This window comes from Solanum pennellii, chromosome 6 (assembly GCF_001406875.1).
Source record: "Solanum pennellii chromosome 6, SPENNV200".
Lineage (NCBI taxonomy): Eukaryota > Viridiplantae > Streptophyta > Magnoliopsida > Solanales > Solanaceae > Solanum > Solanum pennellii.
This window is the reverse complement of record NC_028642.1, coordinates 24,515,972-24,522,192: the sequence shown is the minus strand read 5'-3', so window position 1 is coordinate 24,522,192 and position 6,221 is coordinate 24,515,972. Positions and strand designations below refer to the sequence as shown.

Sequence of the window (6,221 nt, the reverse complement as noted above, 5' to 3'; positions counted from 1 at the left end):
AAGTGCAATGATTCATTGTAGTCTCATACCTACAATAAATCAAGTAAGTAATCCAAAAGACTACGAAAATGATTTGACTACCTTACTCACAAGTTATTCTTTCCATTCTTGTTTAATTGGGCATGAAATCCTTGTACGCAAACCTTTATTGGCTCGGCAACTTATTTGATCATTTTCATATTATGAAGATGTTGGGGCATACATTTCTACTTCAATTGATGAGTTATTAAGTTTTTGCTCTTATAAGCAAATCTTTATTGGTTATGCCCATCATTTGATTATTAGCATAATAGAAAAAGTCAGTATAAGCCAATCTTTATTGGATATTCCGTTATATGATCCTTTGCATAATGTGAAGATGCTGGAATATATATTATTAGTTATGCAAATGATTTGATCATTTTTGGATAACATAAAGTTATTGGGGCATATGTATTCATATTATTGGTTGTTTCCATTATTTAATCAATTGCATGATATAAAGATTTTGGGGCATTGATTAGCCCTTATTTTTTTCTCCCCTTTATTGGCATAATATAGAAATTCATTATAAGTCAATCTTTTTTGCATATGATCATTTACATAATATAAGGAGTCATATTGGCTATGCCCATTGTTTAATCATTTCCATGCATTTGCATGATGTTAGCCATTAGGTTTTACTTCCCTTTATTGGTCATAATATAAGAAGTCATTATAAACCATTCTTTATTTGCCTAAGCTCATTATTTGATTATTTCAATAATGTGGAGATATTTGAGCATATATCTTGATTTGGCATAAGTCAATAACTTGTTACAACTTCATTCTTATCAACCACTGTTTATTTGATATACAAAAGATCTTCCTTTCTTAACTCTCTTTGAACATACATTTCTTCTTTCTTTCTTATTTTCTTAAAGAAACCTTCAGCATTAAGATCATGTGACCTAGCATGAAATCCAGTGTCTTCCCCACACCTAAAAGGGGTGGTTCACCCATCAAAGTGAACCTACATCATGTGAGCTAAACATAATTCCACTATCTGCCCAACACTGAAAAAAGGTGGTTCACCAGCTAAAGTTAAACCAAGTCCAGTATCTTCCCCACAATCAAAAGAGGTGGTTCACGGCTAAAGTGAACCGAATACTTTCCTGAGAATTTAACTTACATAGATCATGTGAGATAAACATGATATTCAATGTCTGCTCCACACTGAAAATTGGTAGTTTCACTGGCCAATGTTAAACCACTCTCATAGGTGGACTGGCTAGTTCCTATGGTGGCAACATAGTTCGATGACTAGGAGATTTTTGGAGACTCTTATCCACCTTTGTGGAGTCTCATCTCATGAGACATACATGTGCTTGCACAAGCTCATTGCTAGTCTATCAGTGCTTTTCTCAATTTCTCGTTCTTTATAACTTTTATAGTTGACTCAAACATTATGGAAGCTTGATTCTAGTTATGAGGTTTACTTAAATCTGTGGATAACCGGTCATCCCATTCTTTACTTGATGAAATGTGAATTTAACCTTACATTATCATCTCGTTGTTAATGAGACTAGACTCATGATTATTAATACCCTCTTATGTGAGTATCTTTAACATAATTGTCTAGGTGTGAGTGAGACATATGTTATTGCTCACCTTATCTTGTTCAACGATATTCGGTACTTTTATACCATTCTATATTAAAGTTGTAAAGTTTTTCAATGTACTACTATATTCATAGTTCATTTGGATAGGGTATGTTGGGACTTGTCCCAATGATTGACATACCCTTGGTTATGAATTCAATTATTTACATTGGTCATGCCTAATTTGTTATAGAAGGTTCATTATGTAGTTTAAATTCTCATTCTTATCGCTTCTTGGAAATATTACATTCCAAACACTTACAACATATCCACTGTAAAATACAAATAGTAATTGAAATTTTCACCCCTTTCAACAGTAAATTTAATTTCATTAACGAATTATAACAATTTCATCTTCTGAACACAATTAGGCATTAATCGTATGGATCTAACCTATAGGTCTCATTCGACATATTCAAATCCATTAAACTTAAACATAATAATCAGTTAGAAACACATACCAACAACATGTTCGAGAGTACATCAACATACTATTAGGATCGAAAACAAGGATAACTAAGGAGATGGACGTTCAACAATGTCATTGGGAACAACCGTAGTTTCGATAATCTTGAATTCATAAAACGTTTGAAAAGCGTTTTGGAGAAAGGAATACAATAGAGAAAACCCATACCTTATGTAGAATTTAATCTACGAAGATCACCTTGAACTAAAACCTTCAAGAATACCTTAAAATCGCCTAAGGAGAACAGAGAAATTTTTTTGTTTTTCTTGCGTTTTGCTCATTGTTTTTCTCACTTTTTCTTCTGTTTTAGTCGTGAGTTACTATGTATTAGGAACTGATATTGACTAATTAACCTTAGTCTTAATAAGTTAATTAAATAAATTAATTATTTAATTACTAAAATGCCCCTTCTAAATTGACTAGAATTAGAATAACATTTAACTTAACAGAAATTCTTAAATTGCTTAGTGGTTTCGGTTTTGACCAATTAAATTAATTAATTAAGTCTATAATTTAATTAATTAGGTAACCTACGGTAATTATTAAAGTACACCTATGTTGTTACGACCATAACCAACCCTTTGGACCATCGTAGGATAGGTACTAGGATATTTCTTAGTTAGTTACTTATCAAGGGTAAGGATTTTGGTTTGACCATTTAAATTAATTAATTAAGTTAAATATTTTACTAATTATGTGACCTAGGGTAATTACCCCTCAGTCACTAGGACCATAACCAACCCTTTTGGACCATCCTAGGTTAGGTACTAGGATGTTTCTTGAGTTAGTTACTAGGTTAGTGTCACCCGGTTAGGTCTTAAGTTGTCGGGTGCACTAGTTAGTTTATTTCAGTTAGTACTAGGTTAGATAGATAGTTAGGTAACTTAGTTAGAGCCTATAGTTTTTTAGGAAGCTCAGCCCCATATTGCTTAACACCTACATGTGCACCTGCCCCTAACAGCCCTAACCACCCTAAATGAATACTTGCACACGTGTTGATGCTCATTTCTTTTTGTTGTCCCAAGCAGCCTCACTATATCCTTGGGCACTGCTTACTCTATATGATCATTTTAAATGATCATGAGCCATGGTACCTAGGCTTGACTCTTGGATGCCTAGTTCCTCATGTGTTGGGTTCAGAATTAATACGTGTATTTTTAGCTTAGGGTTTTTATTGCAAGTACATTTCTTAGACAAGCTTGGATTTTATTTTACACCCCTATTTATATATAGAAATTTTCTAACACCCTTAAGCCAATATTTTCTAATATGTCTAATATTACTCAATATTGTGCATTGGGATGCCTATGTACCCCCAATAATTATTCTTAAAACAAGAAAGTCTCTATACTAGTCGAGTACATTTTCTTGAATGTTACAGCCATCATACATCTTTTAATAGTGGCGGGGGCATTGCACGTGACGTTTGAATGCATACATTCCATATCGTCAAGTGAATGTCGTCTTCTCTTGATCCTCTAGTGCAATTATTATCTGGTTATACCATGAGTACCAATCAGTGAATCAATAATACTCTTACCGAGACAACCTGTCTAATATTTGATAAATTAAAGGTACCGTATAGTGGTCCTTCCTGGTGGCTTCATTGACTATTCTATAATCTATTGAAATCTTCCACCCAGTGTATGTTCTGGTAGGTCAACTCATTCTTCTCATTGGTCACAACTGTCATTCCTCCCTTCTTGGGAAAATACTGCATTGGAATTACCCATTTGTTGTAACATATCCGGTATACGATCCCTGTAATCTATCAACTTAATTACCTCTTTCCTAACAACATCCTTCATCAATGGATTTAGCCTCCACTAATGTCGTGAACTTTTTTTGTACCGTTCTTCCATGCATATTTTGTGTATACAAAGAGAATGGCAAATTCCATGGATTTTAGACATTTTCCATCCCAAAGCTGATTTCCTTCTTGTTAGAATCAGTAGTGTGTCTTCCACCTATTCGTTTGATTTTTCTGCAAATAGAATAACTGGTAAAATTTTATTTTCACCCAGAAAGGCATACCTGAGGTGGGCTGTCAATGTTTTGAGCTCTAACTTTGGTGCTTCTTCAATGGACATCTTAGGTGGAGGACCCAAAATCCTATTTAGAGGCTCCCAACGATTTTTAATTGTCAATATAAGTGATACATCAAAGAACTGCACTATTTCTTGTGCTTCAACATCACTATATAAGTCATCACCCACTAACACTCTCTCTAGGGTATTGTTGACTACAATATACTTAGCTTCTACGTAAAGATCAATTATGGTTATGGCAGAGAACTCTTCATGCGCAGTTGGCAACTTCAAGGCTTTATACACATCAAAAACCTCTACGTTATCATGAGCTCTCATAGTAAGTTGCCCAACTGCTACATCAATCATTTTTCTTCCACTCGGTCACAATGGTTTCCTTAAGATGAAGGGGACGTTAGGATCAGGCTAAAAATTCTACACTACAAAATCTACTAGAAATATCAAAGATCCCACTTGTACTAACACATCTTAAACAACACCCTTAGTCCTAGCCATTGATATATCCATTAATTGCAAAATAACTATAGTTGGTTTAGGACTACCTAACCCCAGATGTTTTTACAAAAAAAATTGCATTAAGTTAATACTAGATCCCAGGTCATACAACCGTCTAGCATGAATGCTCTGCCCTTTAGTAGTTTCAACATTGAAAATTTCCAGATCATTCAATTTAATGGGTAGTTTGTTCTTGTTTCAGGATTTGCACTCTTCAATAAGTTCCACTATCTCATGCTCTGTTAACCTCTTATTTTTTGCACATAATGTCATTCATGTATTTTGCATACCTAGGTATACCCTGCAACATATCTACCAAAGACAAATTAATGGGAACTTCTTTCAAGTGAGAGAAACTTACCAAAACATTTGTTTTCCTTTTGTTTCTTGAAATTCTGAGGAAAGGGGGATGGTGGTCTCACTATTGGTTGCACTTTTTTTTCTAGTGCAACTTCTTCATTATCTTTGAACCCACCCTCATTGGGTTCACTCTCCTGGTTTAGATCTTCAATTTTTCATTTCTTAGGAGCTAACTCCTCTAATTGCAAACCACTGCATTCACCTATTTAGGATTTGGGTCAGTGTTCCATGAAACCCTCATTGTTGTCATAAATTTTGACACTAGAAAATTGCCCGAATTGTTTATCCATAATTTGAGTAGCCAATTGATTGTTTCTGACATTTGCGGCTTATTTAGCTTGATCAACCATAATCTTCTTCAATATATCCTTAACACTCATGTTTTGGAATTGTTTCTTGGTTTCTCAGGTTGTGCCTGTGGTTGGTACCTATCAGCATAGCCTGGCAGCCTATATTTGTGCTCCACATATCTCATGCCTAGATGGTTGTTGTTAAACTGAATTGACTTGATTTGACTGCTAACTCAGAGCCATGTATCTAAAATATGTGTTCATAGTTTTCATGGTAGAAATATGAGCACTCAGTGTAATGATATCATATAGTTTCAGCATCCCTACAGTATTTTGTACTACAGGTTTCATTCCACTTACACTCCACACTGAGTTTCCCTGAGAAATTCAGTTCAACGAGGTGAACAGTTCAACATAAGACTTCTCCAAGACTTGTCCACCTACAACTGAATTAACTAAAATCTTGATGTTAGGCTCCAACCATTCAATGAAGGTATTGACTAACACCTCGTTAGATAGATCATTATAAGGAAATCTCATCAAGAATAACTTAAACCGTTCCCATGCTTGGTATAATTTCTCTCAACATTTTTTCCTAAAACTAAATATATTACTCCTTAATTTGGTCATTTTCCCAAATGTAATAAATCTGATGAATTATGTTCTATATCGTCCCAGGTGGTTATTTAATTCGTAGTCTCTGAGTTCAACTATCTTTTTGTGTCCCCATGTACAAACAAGGGTAATAATGTGAGCCTCACGTAAAATTTGTTCACTCTAGTTGGAGTATAAATATTACTTATCTCGAGGAGTTTTGAATATGATGTATTGGATCCTCATAAGAAAGACTAGTGAACTGCCCATTTGTTTGCAAAATTTGCACCATACTCTACTTCGGTTAAAATCTCCAACTAACATCAGGTATCTAAGTGCAAGACGTCAC

General features: G+C 34.4%; 1 non-coding gene across 1 annotated transcript; it reads left to right on the top strand.

Annotated features, from left to right (window-relative positions):
- The first annotated feature begins 5,795 nt into the window (after positions 1–5,795).
- LOC114077740 lies at positions 5,796–5,902 on the top strand. The gene has a single exon (XR_003579108.1). It is a non-coding gene; the product is annotated as a small nucleolar RNA R71 (small nucleolar RNA).
- The last annotated feature ends 319 nt before the right edge of the window (positions 5,903–6,221 follow it).